The sequence below is a fragment of the Bubalus kerabau genome, chromosome 7 (genome assembly GCF_029407905.1).
Source record: "Bubalus kerabau isolate K-KA32 ecotype Philippines breed swamp buffalo chromosome 7, PCC_UOA_SB_1v2, whole genome shotgun sequence".
NCBI lineage: Eukaryota > Metazoa > Chordata > Mammalia > Artiodactyla > Bovidae > Bubalus > Bubalus kerabau.
The window spans coordinates 32575951-32600963 of record NC_073630.1 but is presented as its reverse complement, the minus strand read 5'-3'; the positions used below and the strand labels follow the sequence as shown (position 1 = coordinate 32600963).

Here is a 25013-nt window from a genome sequence, read left to right as displayed (position 1 = left end):
TTTCAGTTATCTGTTCAAGATTGCTGTGAAGTGGCCTGTAGATGCTCCCAAGAGCTGGTTGTTCACATCCCTTCCCAACTCTGAAGTTATTGACCTATTTCAGTATCTTGAAATTGGCCATAGAGGGACTATTTACTACCCGGAAATTGGAAAATTCTACAAATCAGGACTGGGCTTCTCCCTACCCACAGAACTGGTTGTTAACCATGACCAACACACCATTGACGGTAAGAGCTTTAGGATCTAAGTGAATCATTTAGCCATGTACAACCGCACAAATGATGAGTTTCAGCAATTAGCATTTAGCTCCTGAAACAATCTAAATCCAGTTTAAATCACTTAAAGACACCAGGAAACCAGCTACAGCAGTTGCCACATCAATGATACATAAACCAGGAATATGGCAATTGTTAATTTGCATCACAGTCAAGTTTTTGGTACAAATAAAGAAAAACTACAGATAGTTGAGAATTTGTAACATTAAACAGAACACTTCATTGTTCATAACAGCATCAATACTGAAGGAACTTGTTTCAAATTAAACCATTGCTGAAATCTTAAAGGAGAGACATTTTTGAAATAAGAAGAAAAAGAAAAAAATGTGTGCTGAGACTGATAATGCTCTTTTGTGACAAGCTGCAAATCAGGGTATTTCTGGCATTGTTTTTGAAAACTTATGGTGTAAGCTTTTCTGAGTCCTTAATGATAGATATATTAGTATTCTTTATCTTTCTTCTTTTTGTTTGTTTTTTAGGTTTTCTGGGTTAGTGGCTTCCATGATTCTTACTATGATTGTTTTTACTTGGTAAGGTATACTAACCTTATTTTCAGAACAATTGCCTAGAAGAATGTAGAACTGTATACTTGGTTTAAAGTTGTATACTGGATGCTTGGGGCTGGTGCACTGGGACGACCCAGAGGGATGGTATGGGGAGGGAGGTGGGAGGAGGGTTCAGGATGGGGAACACATGTATACCTGTGGCGGATTCATTTTGATATATGGCAAAACCAATAAAATATTGTAAAGTTTAAAAATAAAATAAAATAAAATACATAGAAAAAAAAGTTGTATACCTTCTGTATACCTTGGATTGGAAAAATTTATTTTGAAACAAAGAATATTTAGTCTTTCTGGTATTGTGAGTCTCTAACAGTTTTTTGAGTAAGTTTCAAAATACTTGAAAGTTAAGGTATATATATTTAATTATATACACATTATATAATTACATATATGTTATATAAGCATAGAAAACCATAAAGAATATATATTAACATTTGGGAAATGGGGTGGGGTGAATTTTTTTTTAATGTATCCTTTATGTTGTCTGAAAGTGAATATATTGTCTGAATTGATTAAAATAAATATCTATTAGTTAAATACTTTGCAGCTTCCTTTTTGTAATGCTACCCTCACTCACCTCCCATCCATGAAGAAAGAAATGCAATGTAAAGGATACGAATAAGAAGAGAGTGCAGTATATAAATGGTTTTGTGGGTTTTGTTTTTACCTGTCAAGAAAAAAATACACAAAATGTTTTATACTTTCAAAAATCTAAATTATCATTTTCTGTTGTTGCTTCTATTTTTATATCAATCTATTTCCCCAATAAGATTTTGACAAAGGTATTTGTTCTTCTCTGCTAGTGTGTGGATACTCATATAGAAATTTTTATTAGTCCAGTTTTGATCTGAAATTTATTGTTCTGTTGAGAGTTTCTTCCCTTGAAATCTTAATGGCACAGGCCAATGTGTCTAACTGGGATAGTTTACATAGCCACACTTTTGTCTGTCATCTGATTTGTAAAGCAAGGAAAAATACAGTTGAAGTGGTTTTATTTATTCTAATTCTGGTGGATTACTGAAAATTTTATATTGACACAGCATGAATTATGGAGGTGATATTTTTCCATGATAAAAATTCAAGTAATTCAAATGACAGCTGAGGAAAGCAGTTGGGGACACATTCAGTAAAGGAAGCCTCAAAACCTTACACTACTATAAGCACCTTTTAACAAGATGAAAGTAACATTTTAAGGTTTGGGGTCAAAAAAACAGTTTGAGGTGAGCTGTTACCATGTCTCTTCAACTTTTTTCAGACAAGAGCTGTTTCAGATCTCTTTGCGGTATGTTTGGCAATACACTTAAAAGATTACTACTTAAGCTACTAATAATCTGGCTTCAAGCAATTGTCTGTCTGTCCATCCAGCTGTCTATTCTTTCTTCTGTTTCAAAAAACCCCCCAAATGAACAGCATGAAACACAACAATAACAAAAAAGGAGGAAACCATAATCCTGCCTGGAGTTTTCCCCCCAGCTTTCAGACAGCTGTGATACCCCTAGAAGGCTAATGTACTATGGGCTCTGTTGCAGCAATCATTTTTAAGTTTTTTTGGGGAGGTGGAGTGGGATAGAGGAATGGGGACAGGAGGTAATGTAGAACGGAATTATTTTGAAATTTTCATGATCTCTTTTGTGTTTCAACCTGTCCTTTTCAGTGTTTTAATTTAGATTGGGGAAGGCAAATCTCTTGAAAGTTTGAAGTTTGTTTTTTGGTGCATTAACTTGATAGAACATTGCTCTCAAGAGTCCAGTTAAAGATAAAATTAATTCGAAGTGTAAGGACAAGGGCAATTTACAAAGTAATAGATATATTACTGTCCTTGATTTCCTGATTGCCAAAGTTCAAATTTTATCTTCCTCTTATTTCTGAAGACTCAGATACATCTATTAGCCTCAGTTCAGTTCAATTGCTCAGTCGTGTCCAACTCTTTGAGACCCCATGAACTGCAACCCACCAGGCTTCTCTGTTCTTCACTCACTCATGGAGGTTGCTCAAACTCATGTTAGTTGAGTCAGTGGTGCCATCCAACCTCAATCATCTCATCCTCTGTCGTCCCCTTCTCTTTCTACCTTCAATCTTTCCCAGCATCGTGGTATTTTCCAATGAGTCAGTTCTTTGCATTGGGTGGCCAAATAATGGAGCTTCATTTTCAGCATCAGTCCTTCAGGACTGATTGTCTTAGGAATTGACTGGTTTTATCCCCTTGCAGTCCAAGGGACTCTCAAAAGTCTTCTCCAACACCACAGTTCAAAAGCATCAATTCTTTGGCACTCAGCTTTCTTTATGGTCCACCTCTCACATCCATATGTGACATTGGAAAAATCATACCTTTATTGGTAAAGTAATGTCTCTGCTTTTTAATATGCTGTCTAGGTTGGTTATAGCTTTTCTTCAAATGAGCAAGCGTGTTTTAATTTCATGGCTTCAATCACTATCTGCAGTGATTTTGGAGCCCAAGAAAATAAAGTCTGTCACTGTTTCTATTGTTTCCCCATCTATTTGCCATGAAGTAATGGGACTGGATGTCATGATCTTTGGTTTTTTCAATGTTGAGTTTTAAGCCAACTTTTTCATTCTTCTCTTTCACTTTCATTAAAAGGCTCTTCAGGTCCTCTTCACTTTCTGCCATAAAGGTGGTATCATCTACATATCTGAGGTTACTGATATTTTTCAGGGCAATCTTGATTCTAGCTTGTGCTGCATCCAGCCCAGCATTTCACATGATGTACTCTGCGTAGAAGTTAAATATTCAGGGTGACAATATACAGCCTTGATGTATTCCTTTTCCAATTTGGAACCAGTCCATTGTTCCATGTTCTCACTGTTGCTTCTTGACCTGCATACATATTTCTCAGAAGGAAGATAAAGTGGTCTGGTATTCCCATCTCATTAAGAACTTTCCACTGTTTGTTGTGATCCACAGAGTCAAAGGCTTAGTGTAGTCAATTAAGCAGAAGTAGATGTTTTTTACTGAACTCTCTTGATTTTTCAGTGATCCAGTGGATTTTGGCAGTTTGATTTCTGGTTCCTGTGCCTTTTCTAAATCCAGTGTGAACATCTGGAAGTTCTTAGTCCAGGTACTGCTGAAACCTAGCTTGGAGAATTTTGAGAATTACTTTGGTAGTGTGTGAGACGAATGCAATTGTATGATAGTCTGAACATTCTTTGGCATTGCTTTTCTTTGGGATTGGAATGAAAACTGTCTTTTCCAGTCCTGTGGCCACTGCTGAGTTTTCCAAATTTGCTGGCATATTGAGTACAGCACTTTCATGGCATCATCTTTTAGGATTTGAAATAGCTCAGCTAGAATTTCATTACCTCCACTAACTTTGTTCATAGTGATGCTTTCTAAGGTCCACTAGACTTCACATTACAGGATGTCTGGCCCTAGGTGAGTGACCACACCATTGTGGTTATCTCGGTCATGAAGATCTCTTTTTTGGTATAGTTCTTCTGTATATTCTTGCCACCTCTTCTTAATATCTTCTGCTTCTGTTAGGTCCATACCATTTCTGTCCTTTATTGTGCCCATCTTTGCATGAAATGTTCCCTTGGTATCTCTAATTTTCTTGAATAGATCTCTAGTCTTTCCCTTCTATTGTTTTTCTCTATTTCTTTGCATTGATCACTTAGGGAGGCTTTCATATCTCTTCTTGCTCTTCTTTGGAACTCTGTGTTCATATGGGTATATCTTTCCTTTTCTCCTTTGCCATTCACTTCTATTCTTTTCTCAGCTATTTGTGAGACCTCCTTAGACAACCATTTTGCCTTTTTGCATTTCTTTTTCTTGGGAATGGTTTTGATCACTGTCTCTGGTAGTATGTTATGAACCTCCATGCATAGTTTTTCAGGCAGTTTGTCTATCAGATCCAATCCCTTGAATCTGTCACTTCCACTGTATAATCATAAGGAATTTGATTTAGGTCATACCTGAATGGTCTAGTGGTTTTCCCTACTTTCTTCAATTGGCAATAAGGATTTCATGATCTGAGCCACAGTCAGTTCCCAGTCTTGTTTTTGCTGACTGTATGGAGCTTCTCCATCTTCAGTTGCAAAGAATATAATCAATCTGACTTCAATATTGACCTTTCTGGTGATGTCCATGTATAGAGTCATCTCTTGTGTTGCTGGAAGAGGGTGTTTGCTATGACCAGTGTGTTCTCTTGGGAAAACTCTGTTAACCTTTGCACTGCTTCATTTTGTAGTCCACAGCCAAACTTTCCTTTGTTTGGCTCTTGACTTCCAAGGTGTCTCTTGACTTCCTATTTTTGCATTCCAGTCCCCTTTGATGAAAATGACATCTTTTTCTTTGGTGTTAGTTATAGAAGGTCACGTAGGTCATCATAGTATCATTCAACTTCAGCTACTTTGGCATTAGTTGTTGAGGGATAGACTTGGATTACTGTGATGTTGAATGGTTTGACTTGGAAACGAACAAGGTCTTTCTGTTGTTTTTGAGATTGCACCCAAGTACTGCATTTCGGACTCCCTTGTTGACTATGAGGGCTACTCCATTTCTTCTAAGAGATTCTTGCCCACAGTAGTAGACATAATGGTCATCTGAATTAACTTCACTCATTCCAGTAATTGCCAGAATCTATTAACCTAGTTAACATTTATTTAAAATAATTTGATTTTAAAAAATATAAAATTCATTTAAATTATAAAGAATTGGAAAATATGAGCAATTAATAGGAAAAGGAGTAAATCAAGGCTGTATATTGTCACCCTGCTTATTTACCTTCTATGCAGAGTACATCATGAGAAGCGCTGGACTGGAAGAAGCACAAGCTGGAATCAAGACTGCCTGGAGAAATATCAATAACCTCAGATATGCAGATGACACCACCCTTATGGCAGAAAGTGAAGAGGAACTAAAAAGCCTCTTGATGAAAGTGAAAGTGGAGAGTGAAAAAGTTGGCTTAAAGCTCAACATTCAGAAAACGAAGATCATGGCATCTGGTCCCATTACTTCATGGGAAATAGATGGGGAAACAGTGGAAACAGTGTCAGATTTTATTTTTCTGGGCTCCAAAATCACTGCAGATGGTGACTGCAGCCATGAAATTAAAAGACGCTAACTCCTTGGAAGGAAAGTTATGACCAACCTAGATAGCATATTCAAAAGCAGAGACATTACTTTGCTAACAAAGGTTCATCTAGTCAAGGCTATGGTTTTTCCAGTGGTCATGTATGGATGTGAGAGTTGGACTGTGAAGAAGGCTGAGTGCCGAAGAATTGATGCTTTTGAACTGTGGTGTTGGAGAAGACGCTTGAGAGTCCCTTGGGCTGCAAGGAGATCCAGCCAGTCCATTCTGAAGGAGATCAGCCCTGGGTGTTCTTTGGAAGGAATGATGCTAAAGCTGAAACTCCAGTACTTTGGCCACCTCATGCGAAGAGTTGACTCATTGGAAAAGACTCTGATGCTGGGAGGCATTGGGGGCAGGAGGAGAAGGGGATGACAGAGGATGAGATGGCTGGATGGCATCACTGACTCGATGGACGTGAGTCTACGTGAACTCCGGGAATTGTTGATGGACAGGGAGGCCTGGCGTGCTGCGATTCACGGGGTCGCAAAGAGTCGGGCACGACTGAGCAACTGAACTGAACTGAACTGAATAGATGATTCATCTATTAATCTGATGTAAATGCTTAGAGTTGTTAAATTTGAGAAAACCTGAATCAAATTTCTTTTGTGAGTGGTGAAATTTCAGATATGTGAAATTTTCTTGTGTAGTGAGCAATCTTAAATCTCTTTGAGTTGCTGACATTCTTTTTTTTCCTTAAAATTTTAAAACTGAAGTATAGTTAATGTACAATATTATGTCACTTACAATGTGATTCACAATTTTTAAAGGTTATACTCTTATTTATAGTTATTATAAAATATTTAATTAAAACTGTTCCCTGTGCTGTATAGTATATCACTGTAGTTTATTTTGTACCTAATAGTTGTACCTCTTAATTCCCTACTCCTATTTGCTCCTCCTCCCTTCTCTCACTCCACTCGTAGCAACTAATTTGTTTTCTATGTCTGTGAGTCTGCTTCTTTTTTGTTATATTCACTAATTTATTTGTATTTTTTCAATTCCACATGTAAATGATATCATACAGTGTTTATTGTTTTCTGTCTGACTCGTTTAACTTAGCATCAGATCAGATCAGTCGCTCAGTTGTGTCCAACTCTTTGCGACCCCATGAATCGCAGCACACCAGGCCTCCCTGTCCATCACCAACTCCCGGAGTTCACTCAGACTCACGTCCATCGAGTCAGTGATGCCATCCAGCCATCTCATCCTCTGTCGTCCCCTTCTCCTCCTGCCCCCAATCCCTCCCAGCATCAGGGTCTTTTCCAATGAGTCAACTCTTCACATGAGGTGGCCAAAGTACTGGAGTTTCAGCTTTAGCATCATTCCTTCCAAAGAAATCCCAGGGCTCATCTCCTTCAGAATGGACTGGTTGGATCTCCTTGCAGTCCAAGGGACTCTCAAGAGTCTTCTCCAACACCACAGTTCAAAAGCATCAATTCTTCGGCACTCAGCCTTCTTCACAGTCCAACTCTCACATCCATACATGACCACTGGAAAAACCATAGCCTTGACTAGACGAACCTTTGTTAGCAAAGTAATGTCTCTGCTTTTGAATATGCTATCTAGGTTGGTCATAACTTTTCTTTCAAGGAGTAAGCGTCTTTTAATTTCATGGCTGCAGTCACTATCTGCAGTGATTTTGGAGCCCCAAAAAACAAAGTCTGACACTGTTTCCCCATCTATTTCCCATGAAGTAATGGGACCAGATGCCATGATCTTCGTTTTCTGAATGTTGAGCTTTAAGCCAACTTTTTCACTCTCCACTTTCACTTTCATCAAGAGGCTTTTTAGTTCCTCTTCACTTTCTGCCATAAGGGTGGTGTCATCTGCATATCTGAGGTTATTGATATTTCTCCTGGCAATCTTGATTCCAGCTTGTGCTTCTTCAAGCCCAGCATTTCTCATGATGTACTCTGCATAGAAGTTAAATAAGCAGGGTGACAATATACATACTGCCCTCCAAGTCCATCCATGTTGTTGCAAATGGCAAAATTTCATTGTTTTTATGACTCAGTAGTATTGCATTATATCTGTATACCATATTTTCTTTATCCATCCATCTATTGATGGATACTTAGGCTGCTTCCATATGTGGGCCATTGTAAATCGTGCTGCTATGAACATTGAGGTTCATGTATCTTTTTCAATTAGTGCGTTTGTTTTTTCAGATATACACCCAGCTGTGGAATTGCTGGGTCGTATGGTAGTTCCATTTGTAGTTTTTGAAGTCACCTCCATATTGTTTTCTGCAGTGGCTGCACCAATTTACATTCCCACCAACAGTGTCCAAGGATTCCTGTTTCTCCACATCCTCTCTAAAATTTGTTATTTGTAGACTATTTTTCATGATAGCCATTCTGACAAGTGCAAGGTGCTATCTCATTGTGGTTGTGATTTTCACTTCCCTAATGATTAATGATGAGATCTTTTCATGTGCTAGTTGGCCACCTGCATTTCTTCTTTGGAAAAATGTTTATTCAGTTCTTCTGCCCATTTTTAAATCAGGTTGTTTATTATTTTGAGGTTGAATTGTATGACATGCTTATATATGTTGGATATTCATCACTTATCAGTCATATCATTTGCAAATATTTTCTTCCATTCTGTAGGTTGTCTTTTCATTTTGTTAATGATTTCCTTTGCTGTGCAAAAACTTTTAGGTTTAATTAGTTCTCAGTTGTTTATTTTTGCTTTTATTTCCTTTGCTTTAGGAGACAAATCCAAAAAAAAAAAAATCACTACTATTTATGTCAAAGAGTGTTCTGCCTATGTTTTCTTCTAATAAGTTTCTGGTCCTACATTTAGGTCTTTAATTCATTTTGAGTTTTTTTCATATATGATGTTCTATTTTAATTATTTTACATGTAGCTGTTCAGGTTTCTCAGCACAACCTATTGTTAAAGACTGTCTTTTCTTCATTGTGTATTCTTGCCTACTTTGTTATGGAATAATTGACCTTAAGTATATGTGTTTATTTCTGGGTTCTCTAGTCTTCTGCTCCATTGACTATGTATCTACTTTTGTGCCAGTACAATACTGTTTTGATTACTTTAGCTTTGAGGTATAAACTCCCTGAATTCAGGGAGTGTGATTCTTCCAGTTCTGTTCTTTCTCAAGATTGTTTTGGCTATTCAGGGTCTTTTGTGTTTCCATACAAGTTTTAAAACTGTTTCTTCTAGTTCTGTGAAAAATGCCATTGGTATTTTGATAGGGATTTCATTGAATCTATAGCTTGCTTTGGGTAGTATGGTCATTTTAACAATATTAATTCTTCCAATCCAAGAATCTGTAACTGTCATCTTCAATTACTTTCATTAGTGTGAGTTGATGACATTCTTTATCCACTGATAGGTAAACACACCTATATATATTAATATAGTTCATGAGACCTAATCAGACTAGCTCTTTCTAAGTTCTTTCTCTTTCATCTTCCATCATCTACAGATTTTGATAATCCTCAGGTTACTCCTTTTAAGTAGATGCTAGTCCATACACTTTGAATTGGTCCCTCTGAAATATATATTTTATTTAAGTACCTCTTTTTGATACATTGCATTTGTTACTAGTCAATTATAAGAAGAGCATCATGCATCTCCATTGTAAAGATTTGTGTGCTGTGCTAAGTCACTTCAGTCATGTCCGACTCTTTGTGACTCCATAGACTGTAGCCCCCAGGCTCCTCTGTCCATAGGGATTCTCCAGGCAAGAATACTGGAGTGGGTTGCCATGTCCTCTTTCAGGGGATCTTCCTGACCCAAGAATCAAACCTGTGTCTCTTAGGTCTCCTGCATTGGTAGGCAGGTTCCTTACCACTAGCAACACCTGGGAAGCCATATGTGTATATATGTGTGTATATATATATATACACACATACATACATATATATATGTCAGTCAGACATGACTATAGCAACTTAGCATGCATATACATACATACAATATATATGTTTTATATATATATATATGAATCATTTTGCTATATACCTGAAATTAACACAACATTGAAAATCAACTATTTGTTGTTGTTTAGTCTCTAAGTCATGTCTGACTCTTTGTGACCCCATGGACTACAGCTGTCCAGGCTCCTCAATCCATAGGATTCTCCAGGCAAGAATACTGGAGTGGGCTGCCATTTCCTGCTGCTGCTGCTGCTGCTAAGTTGCTTCAGTCGTGTCCGACTCCGTGCGACCCCAGAGATGGCAGCCCACCAGGCTCCCCCGTCCCTGGGATTCTCCAGGCAAGAACACTGGAGTGGGTTGTCATTTCCTTCTCCATTGTAAAGATTTAGTGAGGTCTTTTGAAAAAAATCATCTTTACAATTTCTAATACTAAACAGTTTTATTCAAATACCTTTCTACAAATATTATTCTCTGCAAGTTTATTTAAATGAGAATTTTAATTTATCATTTACCTGTTATGATTGAGGAATGGGCATTTTTTGTTAAATGAAAATCTTGACAATTATGCAATTCATGGATTGCTACTTTTCTTAAAAGTATAATACACACTGCAGTTACAGTGGCTGCAAATTTACTATGTTAATTTAGTAAACAGCTTGAGCCCTCTTATTCCTCAAATAATTATAATGAATATCTAATGCTATTATACTTCAGATACATTAACAGATTCATGAAGTAATATCTTAAATAAGAATACAAAGTAAACTTTTAACTGTGTTTGTGTCCCTGCCACAGTTTCTGATAGAAAAAATACTTTTTCTTGGCCATTTTAGTAACCTGATCTCTCTCACTTGGACTCTTGAGGGGTGACTTCAAAACTGTTGTGTATGGTTAATACTTCATTCTTTGAGTGACATTAAGGTTAGAATTACAAATACAATTCTTGTAACTTTTTTTGCAAAGTTTGAAAATCAGCTACAGTAAATGTGTAATATAAGACAGTGGTTATGTTAAATTTTAACAAGAAACAACAGTATTTAAAAAATTTATATGACCTTTTGAATATTTTTTCTAAGTGTGTAGTGTTATACTTCTGAAATTATTAAAGCTTAAAACTATACAAAGATTTTTGAAACATCCTGTATACCTAAATCTTTATCTATGCAGGATAGTCAAATTGAGTTAATTAACAAAATTACCTGGAGAGTTTATTTAAAAATGCAAATTTCTGGGCTTCCTCTTCTCTTTTCCTCATCTTCCCAGAAATAGAGCCTGTTAGTCTGGATGGTACTCACAGTCTATATTTATATAACTCAAGTCTCCCGCATTTGAAGGAAGATTGTTTACCAGCTGAGCCACAAGGGAAGCCCGTATATCCATACAGCTATAGATAACTCTGGGTGATTTTGATGATCAACTGGATTTGGTAACACCTGACCTAGAGTAACATTTCTTGATGTTCTAATCCCCCAGAGTTCTCCATAGTGAACAGTGTCTGTATTTAGATGTGGACCATTTTTTTTTAGTCTTTATTGAATTTGTTACAATACTGCTTCTGTTTTATGTTTTGGTTTTTTGACCAAGATGTACGTGGGATCTTAGCTTCACAACCAGGGATTGAACGTGCACCCCCTGCATGGGAAGGTGAAGTCTTAACCCCTGAACTGCCAGGCAAGTCTCAGTGTGGTGTCTGTAGTTAGATCAGGAAATTCTGGGTCCTAAATATCTGGAATGTTCACAGTGCACTTTGGCATTGAATAGGCTCGACAAGTCCTGTGGTTTATGTCCATGAAACTTCGTTTAGCCTCCAGTTTACCCATCTATTTGGTCATGGAATCCCATTTTTCCCCACAGCAGCTGTTATCACCACTTGAAATATAGGTGCTAGGATGCTGTTTCCACTTTCTGTCTTTCATAGAGCGCTGAAATTCATCAGCTGGTTATTTAACAAAGGGGACAGGTTATTCTTTATATAAGACAGAAATTTTGAAATATTTTGATTCTTCCTCCAAGCCCAAGTTCATCTATGCATTCTCTAAAGTAGAGTTCAATCAGTATTATTTTTCTTAAAGATTTCCAGAGATTGTTTTTACTTTTTAAAAGAAAATGGTAAGGGTACATCTTCATAATTTTCAAAATATATATTCCTAATGATAAATCCAGAGGGTTGCTATATTGTGAAGACTTTGGGGGTGCTGTCCTTTCCAAGGGTTAATATAAATGTATTATGTTTACTATGTGCTCTAGGCCAGCCCTGCTTTTTCTAGGTTTGCTAACAGTGGCATACAGGGGCTTATTTTAAAGGTGGCTTAACTCTGCTATTCTAACAGCTTCTGTTTCTGTCTCTTGGTCATCACAGTGTGGCAAGATGAATTTAGGAGTAATATGATCTAAATTCTTCACATTCTCCACTATCTTCATACTTCAAAGAAAACTTCTGTTCCTACAAAAGATATTTCTAGCTTATTTGTGCTCTAGAAGCCTAGAGGCAATAGTTAATTATTTTAGTACTTTCCTAATAGCATTTTCTCGCTGTCTCTCTGTTTCTATCTCTCTCTGCTCCCCGCCCCACTTTGATTATCATTTATGGTCTTAAGTTATCTACCATCTTTGGTCTTACTGGGACTGTCTCTTGTTTTACTTATTTAGTTACTCTTATTTTTATTTCCCGTTTACATACCTGTTCCTTAAGGACAATCATTTTAATATATGTATATAAGATCTGTTCTTTTGAATATATTGATTCTTTTAACTGTGTGCTTTTCTTACTGTGTACATTAAGGATGCATTAATGATTAGAAAACTCACCTAAATGGCATTGTGCTACCGTTATTGTTTTTCTTTGCACATTTTTTTCCCTCAGCCCTCTGTCTGGTGTGTTCATTCTAACTAGTTGGTAATGTTCACCATTTGTATCTATGTACTTGCCCAAGGAAGGACAGTCCAAATTGCTTCTACTTTACATCCCCATTAGCAACACTATCATGAGCATTGTCATGCTTTCACACTTACAGATCCAGTGGAATTCCAAGGGACACATACCCAGGAAAATACTTAAGTGGATACTGCCAGTACACTCTTCTCCAGGGTGCCTGTCGACTTAACGCAACAGTGCCCACCATGCTCAGGATCAGCACCTTCCCATCAAGACCTGACTTTCTATTGGTTTATGATTTTTGCTAGTGTATAGGGTGTAGACTTAAATTTCACTGTGGTTTTGATTTATATTTCTCTGATTAATACTTATTAATTCTTATTACTAATTAATACTTATTAATGAATAAGTATTATGAATTTCTCTGATTAATGAACTAGAACGTCTCTTCATTTTCTTGTTATCCTTTTGGGTTCCTCTTCTTTGAATTGTGTATGATAGCTCTTTATCTTTTTTCTGTGGGTTGGACTTGATTACATTTGAAGATTGTAGAAAAAATTAATTCCTTTGTGTTGTTTAGTTTTTTGAAGTTATTTCATCTTGTCTATTTCAGTTTATTTTTATTGCACGAGTAAATGCTTTTTCAAAAACCTTGTTTATATATATATACATACATATATATTTGTTGTTTATATAGAAATGATAGTAACTTAGGTCTTCCCTTTTTCCCTAATCTGTAATGAAAATATCTATGGTATAACAAAAATTATCTGCAGATACAACAATATCAGTGAGAATATCAAGGTGGATACATTGTAGAGATTTTGCTCTCTTTTTATTCTTCTGCCAGCCAATGCTACTAGTATTTTGTCCTATAAGGAAAATAATGTAATAGAAAACTAAGGGTGTCCGAAGTGGGCATTCCATATGTGTTTGTTGAAATAGGGGGTCCTGTGATAACCCTTCCCTCAGAAAGGTTCAGGGATGAGTGTTGATGTACTCCTCTGGGGCAGCTGAGAGACATGTACAAGGAGGCTCTTAGGCTATCTCCCTCACCTTCCCTAAGTCACTGTGATTTCTCCAACTGAGGAAGGCTGACAGGACTGGGATCCAGAGATGCGGAAGAAAGAAAAGGAAAAATACCAGGGAGTCAGCCGAATGGGATCACACCTCTGCTTTCCTGATATGGAAGTGCTGTAGGCAAGCATGTCAGAAGAGATTCTTGAACACTGCGCCTTTTACTTTATACATACGTATTATTAAATTTTTGTAATGAAAGCATTTTGCGCAACCTCTCTGTGGTTAGACCACACATCTAGCATGACTACAAGCAATCTTTAGCATTTGAGTTTCTGTGAAGATTACTGGAACTCATGGTATTAACACAGATTATTTTGTTGCTTGTTTGCTCTTACTTGTGCAAAAGTTTAAGGATACAGCTTCTATAAATCAAGCTGTTTATGTGTGATTGTTGAGGAAATTGAGATGCAGACAGAAGAAGCATTTTGATAAGATTACCTGTTAGTCGCTCAGTCGTGTCCAACTCTTTGAGATCCCATAGACTGTAGCCCACCAGGTTCCTCTGTCCATGGGATTCTCCAGGCAAGAATACTGGAGTGGGTTGCCATTCGCTTCTCCAGGAGAACTTCCCAATCCAGGAATCGAACCTGGGTCTCTCGCATTGCAGGTAGATTCTTTACCATCTGGGCCACCAGGGAAGTTACCTTTTGATAAGATTATAACATGTTAATCACAAACATTACAGTAAAAGCCACCTTTTCTAAACTCCATCTCTTGCTCTATTTACTAGAGGCTGCTTTCTCAGTTAGGACAAGAAGTCAGTGACAACTTGGTATACTATTAAAGTACTAAACTCAAACCAACAAGATATCCAATCTTTTTATGTAAATTTCCATGCTGATGCCATAAAAACACTCAATAGTACATTAAAGGACTGTACCCTACATCCTATGTTCACAGTCTGTGTTTTGAAATTTATCCTTAATCAATTTTTAAAGCCTGATTCTCTCCTGGTCCTCCTGACTGCCAGCTATGTTGTGTTTTCTCTTTTTACAGCCTCAGCTTTTCTTTGGATTCAGTTTGCAATATTCTTTGCTTTTTTGTTCTCTATCCCACTGTGTTTCATCAGTTCAGTTCAGTTCAGTCACTCTGTCGTGTCCGACTTTTTGTGACCCCGTGGACTGCAGCACGCCAGGCCTCCCTGTCCATCACCGTCTCCCCGAGTTTCATCGGTTTCCTCGGTTACCTCAGGTATTAGATCTTAGTTAAATTTGGCTTCTTACACTGGAACCACCAGCAAGGGGAGATGCTTTCAAGAGTCTTGTTCTAGCTATTCAGAATAAATCAGGTAATTTAAATACTTTAAGTGTAAGCTGCCAAAATATTTTACCACACACTTTAAAAAGGAAGATATATGAATGGCCAATACACAGGAAAAGATGCTAGCATCATTAATAAATAGGAAAATTAAATAATAACAAAATACTATTCTATGTTATTAAAATAAGATAGAATTAAATTAAAATTAAAACCACAATAAGGTACTATTCTATACCTATTAGAATGGCTAAATAAAGAGACAAACAGTACCAAGTGTTACATGTTAAAGAATTGATTCTTTTAAACTGTGGTGTTAGAGAAGACTCTTGAGAGTCTCTTGGACTACAAGGAGATCCAACCAGTCCATCCTAAAGGAAATCAGTCCTGAATATTCATTAGAAGTACTGATGTTGAAGCTGAATCTCCAAAACTTTGCCACCTGATGTGAAGAACTAACTCATTTGAAAAGACCCCGATCCTGGGAAAGATTGAAGGCGGGAGGAGAAGGGGACGACAGAGGATGAGATGTTTGGATGGCATCACGGACTCAATGGACATAAGTTTGAGTGAACTCCGGAGTTGGTGATGGACAGGGAGGCCTGGCGTACTGCAGTCCATGGGGTCGCAAAGAGTCAGACATGGTTGAGCAACTGAACTGAACTGAACTGACCAAGTGTTAACAATCATGAAAAGAAAACAGAGCCTTCATATATTGCTGGTGGAAGAATAATATGATGCAACTGTTTGGAAAACAGTCTGGCAGTGCCATATAAAGTTAAATATATAGTTACATATGTAGTTACTACAGGATCCACAATTCTACCCCTAGTCATTTACCCAAGGAAAAGAAAAATGTATGACTGTTTTGCACAAGAATATTTACAGCAGCTTTGTCATAGTCACCTAAAACTAGAAGCCAACCAAACATCCTTTACAGGGGAAAGAATAAACACATTGCAGTAAATCCATACAATATATTATCACTTGGCAGTAAAAAGGAACAAACTTATTAATATAAGCATATGAGTGAATAGTAAAAACATTATTCTAAGCAAGAGAAACCATACACAAAACAGGATATATTGTTTATTTCCATTTATATGAAATTACAGAATAGGCTAATCTATAATGATTGAAAGTAGATCACTGGATGCAGGGCACCAGAGGATGGGGAGCTGATTACAAAGGGCACCAGAGAATTTTTTAGGGAAAATTAAAATGTTCATTTCTTGAGTGTGGTCATGGTTATATGGTTGTACATTTTTGTTTAAACTCATCAAAATATGCACTTAAAATGGACATGTTTTATTTCATGTACATCATACCTTAGTAAAGTTGATTAAAATTTAAATGAAACTTAATGGCAAAAAGGAATACACAAAAATTTTTTTAAATTAAGAAGCTGTAGGGATTTGGGGCAGTTTACAAAAGATGTTATAAGATAATGTGCGGTAAATTTGGCTGTATTGTGACAAAAATATGTTGTTTTTGAAAAGTGGAATCGTTATTGTTCCTTATTTGCCTATTTTGCTCTAGGAGTTATTCAAGGCAGTCTGTGACCTTTGTCTCATTTGATGATTTAAAATATCCCTGTGAAGTGGATATTATTAGCCTTATTGAAAGTAGTACCTTCGAGGAGGAACAGATACTTAGAGAAGGATTTATTTAGGCATAGGATATAATTAGAGCATAAAGACCTGCTAATGCACGTCCACATAATAACAAGTATATCCGCCTATTTTTCCTATAAATAGAAAAAAAGATTTTTATTCTTTAGTAATATCATTTGTATCTGATTATCAGAGCAATATTAACTATTGTAAATATTGTAAAAATATTTAAAGTGTTTTTACTTTAGTTTGGCTATTATTTTTTAAAGGTGGAAATTTAGTGTATTCATTATATTGAATATTTTTTCAGATGTCATTAACATTTTTATTTTATTATGGTAAGAATTAACATGAGATTTTCCCTTTAAAAATTTTAAGTGTACAGTACTGTTGACAATTAGTGCAATGTTCTATAGCAGATCTCCGGAGTTTATTCATCTTGTTTAACTGAAACTTTATGCATATTGGTTAGTAACTCCCCATCTTCCTCTCCTTTGGCCCCTGGCAGCCATCATTCTGCTCTTTGATTTTATGAATTTGATTATTTTAGATGCTTTATATAAGTGGAATTATGCAGTCTTTATCTTTTTCTAACTAACTTATTTTGCTTAGCATAATGTCCTCAAGCTTCATCAGCATAATCTCATATTGCAGAATTTTTTCTTTTTGAAGGCAGAACAGTATTTCATAGTGTGTGTAGACTCCATTTTCTCTATTCATTCGTCTGTTGTTGGATATTTAGGTTGTTCCCAATCTTGGCTATCGTGAAGAGTACTGCAATGAACGTGGGAGTGCTGTATCTCTTGGAGATCCTGACTTCACTTCTTTTGGATAAATACTCAGAAGCAGGATGGCTGGAATATATGGTAGCTTATTAATTTTTGAGAAACTTCCATAGCAACTGTGTAATTTTTCATTCCCACTAATCGCGTGCAAGGGTCCTAATTTGTCCACATTGTTGTCATCCTTGTCTCTGTTTTGAGATGTGATATATCTTATTGTGGTTTTGATTTGCATTTCTCTGATGCTTAATGATATTGAGAATTTTTTTCATATGTCTGAGGGCCATTTGTATGTTGTCTTTGGAAAAATGTCTATTAAAGTCCTTCAGTTCAGTCACTCAGTCGTGTCTGACTCTTTGTGACCCCATGGACTGCAGCACACCAGGCTTCCCTGTCCATCACCATCTCCCGGAGACTGCTCAAACTCATATCCATTGAGTTGGTGATGCCTTCTAAATATTTCATCCTCTGTCGTCCCCTTCTCCTTCTGCCTTTGATCTTTCCCAGCATCAGGGTCTTTTCCAATGAGTCAGTTCTTCACATCAGGTGGCCAAAGTATTGGAGCTTGAGCTTCAGCATCAGTCCTTCCATTGATATTCAGGACTGATTTCTTTTAGGATAGACAGGTTGGATCTCCTTGCAGTCCAAGGGACTCTCAAGAGCCTTTTCCAACACCACAGTTCAAAAGCATCAATTCTTCAGCACTCAGCTTTCTTTATAGTCCAACTCTCACATCCATACATGACTACTGGAAAAACTAGCTTTGACTAGCTGGACCTTTGTCCGCAAGTAATATCTCTGCTTTTTAATATGCTGTATAGGTTGGTCATAGCTTTTCTTTCAAGGAGCAAGCATCTTTTAATTTCATGGCTGCAGTCACAGTCTGCTGTGACTTTGGAGCCTAAGAAAATAAAGTCTGTCACTGTTTCCATTGTTTACCATTTATTTGCCATGAAGTGATGGTACCGGATGCCATGATCCTAGTTTTTTGAATGTTGAGTTTTGAGCCAACTTTTTCACTCTCCTCTTTTACTTTCATCAAGAGGTTCTTTAGTTCTTCTTTGCTTTCTGCCATAAGGGTGGTGTCATCTGCGTGTCTTAGGTTATTGATATTTCTCCTTGCAATCTTGATTCCAGCTTGTGCTTCATCCAGCCTGGTATTCACATGATGTACTCTGCATATAAGTTAAATAAGCAGGGTGACAATATACAGCCCTGACATACTCCTTTACTGATTTGGGACCAGTCTGTTGTTCCACATCCAGTTCTAACTGTTGCTTCTTGACCTGCATACAGATTTCTCAGGAGGTAGGTAAGGTGGTCTGGTATTCCCATCTCTTTAAGAATTTTCCACAGTAAGTTCACAGTTCATGTACCATTGAAGCCTTGCTTGGAGAATTTTGAGCATTACTTTGCGAGCGTGTGAGATGAGTGTATTTGTGCAGTAGTTTGAACATTCTTTGGCATTGCCTTTCTTTGATATTGGAATGAAAACTGACCTTTTCCAGTCCTGTGGCCACTGCTGAGTTTTCCAGATTTGCTAGCATATTGAGTGAAGCACTTTCACAGCATCATCTTTTAGGATTTGAAATAGCTCAATTGGAATTCCATCACCTCTGCTAACTTTGTAGTGATGCTTCCTAAGGCCCACTTGACTTTGCATTCCAGGATATTTGGCTCTAGATGAGTGACCACACCATCATGGTTATCTGGGTCATGAAGATTTTTTTCTGTATAGTTCTTCTGTGTTCTTGTCACCTCTTGTTAGTATCTTCCGCTTCTGTTAGGATAGGTTCTGTTAAAGTCCTTAGCACATTTTTTAATTGGATTATTAATTTTTTTATTGATTTGTAGGAGTTTTTCATATGTTTTAGAGATTAATTCCTTATCCAATATGTGGTATGTATTTTTTTCATTCTATAGATAGCCTTCTCAATCTAACTGTTGATTGCTTCCTTTGCTGTGTAGAAACTTTTTAGTTTGATGTAGACCCAGTTGTCTAATTTTACTTCTGTTGCCTCCAGTATTCATGCTGGAGAATTCCATGGACAGTGGAGCCTGGCAGGCTACAGTCCACAGGGTTACAAACAGTCGGACATGACTGAGTGGCTCACACATGGTGTAAGATAAAGGTCTAACTAATTTCGTTCTTTGGCATATGGATATCAGTTTTCCCAACACCATTCATTGAAAACACTGTCCTTTCTCTGTTGTGTATTCTTGACACTGTTGTCAAAGGTCAGTTGACTGTGTACGCATGGGTTTATTTCTGGGCTTTTTATACTATTGTTTGGCCTGTTTTTATGCCAGTACTGTACTATTTTGATTATTGTGGCTATGTAATATATTTTGAAATCAGGCCCTGTGATGCCTCCAGTTTTCTTCTTTTTGCTCAGGATTGATTTAGTATCCATGGTCTTTTGTTGCTCCATGTAAATTGTAGAATTCTTTTTGTCTATTTTTGTTAAAAATGCCATTGGTATTTTGATAGGGACTGCATTGAATCTGTAGATTGCTTTCAGTAGAAGGAATGTCTTAACAATATTAAGTCTTCCAGTTCATGACAGGGGATATGATTCCATTCATTTGTGTCTTAAAATTTCTTTAATCAATGTTTTGCAAGTTTCAGTATATTTTTTACATTAACTAAAATGGTTACATATACAATAGATGGAAACTCAAGGTTACCAAAGTAACTTAAAATTTAACTTCAAACAATTTAAGGAGTTATTTATTTTGGGGGAAAGTAAAATTGTGTAAAAATTATTACATTTTTGTGAGACCCACGAAGGTCTTAAGATCTCTAAGCTCAGCTCAGAAGTATCTTTTTGGCACAGATTTGTCTGCATTCTTGAGCATAGGTGAACAGATTTTTTAATATAACAAGCATCAGGTTAATAAATGATATAGAAGCAGGAACATCCCATCGACCTTAATATCACATGACTTCTCTTCCTTACATTTGGGGTTGCTGAAGATATAGAAAATGTCTTTCATCTGCTTTCCCCTGTGGAGTTTCTGGCATCATCGTGAGCTGTGTTCTGCTCCCCTGGGCTACATACCTCATGATCACCCCTTTGGGTAAGCACATGTAAATTTATTGTCCCCATATAATCCTGTTTTTTTTTCTTAGCTCTTACATCACTCTGATCTTTACTTGTCAACTTAAAAGAGGGAAAGAGGAAAGCTAATCTTCCTCTAACTTTTGACTTAATGTTCTTGGTGATTCAGTGTCCCTTTATTAAAGTGTTGAGGTCTCCTTTAGTTTATGTATCTTTAAAAGCTTTCCCCATATACCTACGTACAAATTAATTCCCTCTTTAAAAAAAAAATCCTATAACCTAATAATAAAAATAACTTAAATAATAAAAATCAAACTTAATTTGGTGACTTGGTGATTGAATGACACACATGGTTAGAAGCAGTCATCCATAAAAAGCAGTCCTAACTTTAAGGTTAATTATTTCGCATCTTTCATTTTTCTTGCCTATAGGTCTCCGTTTATAACAATAGCAGAAATGAAAAGGATAAGATGAAAATGCAATATTTCATGAAATATGAGCTAGTGATTTGAGGTTTTCTTAAAAGGATGAGCTATTGCCTTTCCATAGTTTCCAAGAGCCCAGTTCATATATCATTGTCACTTAACTATTTTATTCTGAGATCACCGTGGCTGCTGCTTTACTGTATAGACGAGACAAGAGGACTCCCCTAACATCAGAGCAAATGAGAAACACAAATGAGGACATTGTAGAAATGTTTGTTTTCAGTCACTGTTCCTTTTTCTTATTTTTTTTTTTAACAAAATGCAAGAGTTTTTTTTTAGCTCTATTGAGATTAACTGACTTATGACATTAGTCCTAGGTGTACAGCATAATAATTTCACATATGTATGCATTGGGAAATGATTACCACAGTAAGTTTAGTTAACACCAATCACCTCACATAGTTACAACTTTTTCTCATTTATTTTATATTGAAGCTTAGTTGATTAACAATGTTGTGTTACTTTCAGGTATACAGCAAAGTGATTCAATTATATATATAGATGTATCTATATGAAAAAAAATTCTTTTAGGTTATTGCAGAATATTGAGCAGCATTCCCTGTCCTGCACAGTAGGTCCTTGTTGGTTATCCATTTTAAATATAGCAGTGTTTACATGTCCATCCCAAATTCCCAACCTGTCCCCCTCCCTTCTCCCCTAGTAATCGTTAAGTTTGTTCTGTAAGTCTGTGAGTCTGTTTCTGTTTTGTGAATAAATTCATTTGTATCTTTTTTTTTTTTTTTTTAGTTTCCACATGTATGCAATATTGTATGACATTTGTCTTTCTCACTGTTTCTTCTGAAGGATGAGATTTGTTAGGTAAGAAACACAAACCCCATATTTCCACAGTTTGAACTATTGCTTATCAATTTGTAGGACCTGCATAGGTAGAATTTCTTTTCCTGAAAAAGCATAGACTGCAAGAGTTTTTACCAGGTTGTTAGAGCTAAAAATAATAATGCATCTCATAGTTAAACAAGTCCTGTTTTCATATATTTTCCTCTTAGAGAAAAATTCTATAAATTAATTGATTTGTCATTCCTGCAGGAAAGAGAAGCTGAACAACAGAAATCCAGGCATCCTGTACCTTAAAAATGTCCTATTATACATTTGTTCTTTATATTCTAATTATCTGATTTTAATATTTAGTCAGCTCCTCCTTGAAAATAGAACTTGTATTTTGGGAGATGGAAGTATAGTCATATCACAAAAAGCACTAAAATATAAAGTCAGCACCTAACACTTTTCCAGTGATAAACCCTTTGGTATCTGTCTGTACTTCTGATTTCAGGTTGAGTCAAAGAAATAAAATATTTTTTTCTAAAATTAAAAAAATAGATTCCCATACTGTATGGGATAAATATATATAGTGTTGACTGTATTAATATGTATCCATGTAAAAAAGTTAAAGACAAAAAATGAAAAAGATAATCATTAGGAAGATAAGATGTTAATAATAAAATCCTTCATTTTATTGTTTTGTCTTCTTTTCATGGAGATGATAATTTGTAAAGCCATACTTACTAGTGAGATCGTTTTCATTTTCAGAAATTATAATTTGATTTTATATTTGCTAACCACGTTGAATATGTTAAGTAGCTGGTTTTTTAACTGTTGATTGTTCAGCCTTAAGAACACTAGAGGTCACTATAGCCAATATTTGTGTTAATGTTTCAAAGTTTTTATTCAATTACTAGCAGTTTTCTGTTTACTTAATAAAACCGAATGTTTTAAAGGCAATTCCATTTTCTTGATGTGATAGAACAGTTTATATATCTCTTTATCTTTGTGTTTTTAGAGAGCTATACTTATATTTTTCTATTTTAGAAAGTAATTTTTAAAAGGAAAATTATGCAAGACAGCTGAGAAATGCATGCTTTTTTCAAAATTGGAAAGTGTATGTAATTTTTAATTTGCACTGGATATTCTTTGTCTCACAATCAAGTCCCAATTTTATTTTCTCAAGTTATTAGTCTGTGACAAAATAAACTGCAGGTGACAGACTCACAGGTCACTTACTCCTAATAGATGTGTTAGGGCTTGATATAATTGCAAAGTCCCATGAGAAGCTGTTTCAAAAAAGTAGAGAGCAGGAATGCTGCTTGCCAGCACCTCCTTATTATCATGTCAGTCAAGATGGAAAACTATGATCCAAAAGTCACATTGGAAACAGGCCCCTCAGCCACGCATGTCCCCTCAGCCACACTCGTCAGGGGCTTTAGGAGAGTCCAGTCTTAATGAACTCAAAAGCTAGGTTGCTGCCTTAACCTGTGAAGGCAGTGGGAGCAGAGGGCCTGCGTCTAATTGGTGTTTATTGTTGCCCTTGTTTTGGATTCCAGACCTTTGATAAACCTTCCTCAGTGCCGCAAACCCATGGTTAACTCCGCAGCAGTAAGGAAGCTATGGGAGCAGATCTGCAATTAACTCTTATGGCAAAACAAAACATAAAGAACATACAAGAAAGGTTGAGTTTTCCTGCAGTTGCAGTTCATGACAGCTGGCAGGCAGAAACAATATACCTTAAAATGAGAACATATTTGTATTCATACACAATAACCAGGGAAGAAGCATTTATTGAAAAAAGCGCAAAGTATTCATATTGAAGTGAAAGAAAAAAAAGAATTTAAAAGACAAAATATTTTTAAATTAAAAAGTTTCTGTTAAATTATTGTTTCTGATACTGGGATTCAAGTATAAGTATTGTCAGGTGGCTTTTTATATAAGTGACAATGCTCAAATAGGAAAAACCTAACCCTTTCCTCATAACTTTTTCCATATTATGTATAAGGAAGTAGTGTTTATAATGGGAAATATCCTGTCTTAAGAAGCTGAAAATTCCAAGTAATTGTCAGCTGGCAAGACACTTACTTGCTTTAAGCCTCAATTTCAGTATTTGAAAAATTCAGAGAGGTACCTTAACAGGCTGTGAGCTGAAAGCTCTGTCACTTTTTGAGACTCTTTGGACCTCTAAGCTCTATGACTCTCTAGCATTTTGTAGTAGAGCCTCTTCAGTAATTTATTTAACAGACTGCTTCCCATGTTAGTAGTAACAGGAGGCCGAGGGAAATTTGATAGAAGATTAAGGGAAACAAAAGTCAGAGTGGAGTTGATCTTGAAACCTGGAAAAGAGCAGTAGGGCAAAGTGGCCTGGTAGAGCTGTCTGTATGACGGAGGAGAGGCCAGAGAGATGTTAAAAAAAAAAAAAAAAAAAAAAGAAAAAGAAAGGAATCAGAAAAGGGATAAAGGCAAGGAGGGGTTTTGTTCATGCATTAGTTTAGGAGACACTCTTAAGAGGTGGGATGACATGAGAACTGATGAGTCAGGCTTGTTGATAGGAGGGGTTAGCTGAGTACCTCCCCCCTCCCCCCAGCTCTTGTGTGCTGACTGGTGCTGGTGAATAGAGGGGCTTATAAATTTGGAAGGCAGATATATCTTCCCATCTTTGTTCCATGGGATTTTCTCTTCTCAGAAACTATGCTTTGAATTTAGAGGCTGCTACGAGGGTTGAACTCTCAAGAGAACCAAGGCAATGTTGTCCGTGGGACATGGTTGAAATTTGGGTCAAGACCGAGAAGTTTTGATACTATGAAATGCCAAATGGCTGCCCAGAACCTCTGGGAGGCACTGATATTGAAGACTCTCAGCTGGAATATATTCTGTACATTCAAAATTTTGTATTGTGTCAGTTTCCATTCCAAATTACTTGCTGGTTTGGGAATAGTCTGGTATTAGCTTTTCCCCTGGTATTACAGGGGAAAAGTTCTTCTACTTTTCTGAATCTGAAACTATTAATGAGATGCTATGTGAAGTGAAGCCTTGCTTCTAACTTCTTTGCATCTCTTCTTACTAAAGTTTAGCTATGGTTTTTAAGCTTCAGAAGTTCTTGGAAATTTTATCTCGATACTTTTGTTGCTTTAAATTGATTTGCTGTACAAACGAAGTCCTCCTGGATTTGACCTCTGTTCGTTTTTCATCTCGTCTTTACACCAGCTGTTACCAGGTGTTGAAGAAGGCTGGACAGTGGGCTTTT

At 36.5% G+C, this 25013-nt stretch overlaps 1 long non-coding RNA gene across 5 annotated transcripts in view; it reads left to right on the top strand.

The window, feature by feature from the left end:
• The window catches only part of LOC129657620 (uncharacterized), a 39923-nt gene extending 17605 nt beyond the window's left edge, over positions 1–22318 (top strand). For 2 of the 5 annotated variants that reach the window (XR_008716910.1, XR_008716907.1), the window contains exons 2-5: positions 17397–17520; positions 20414–20517; positions 21731–21802; positions 22031–22318. This is a non-coding gene — a long non-coding RNA (uncharacterized LOC129657620). Of the gene's footprint in view, positions 1–19; positions 228–754; positions 806–14863; positions 14976–17396; positions 17521–20413; positions 20518–21730; positions 21803–22030 lie in introns of those variants that run through there. The other 3 variants (XR_008716908.1, XR_008716909.1, XR_008716911.1) reach the window with 3 other exon arrangements.
• Positions 22319–25013: the final 2695 nt, after the last annotated feature.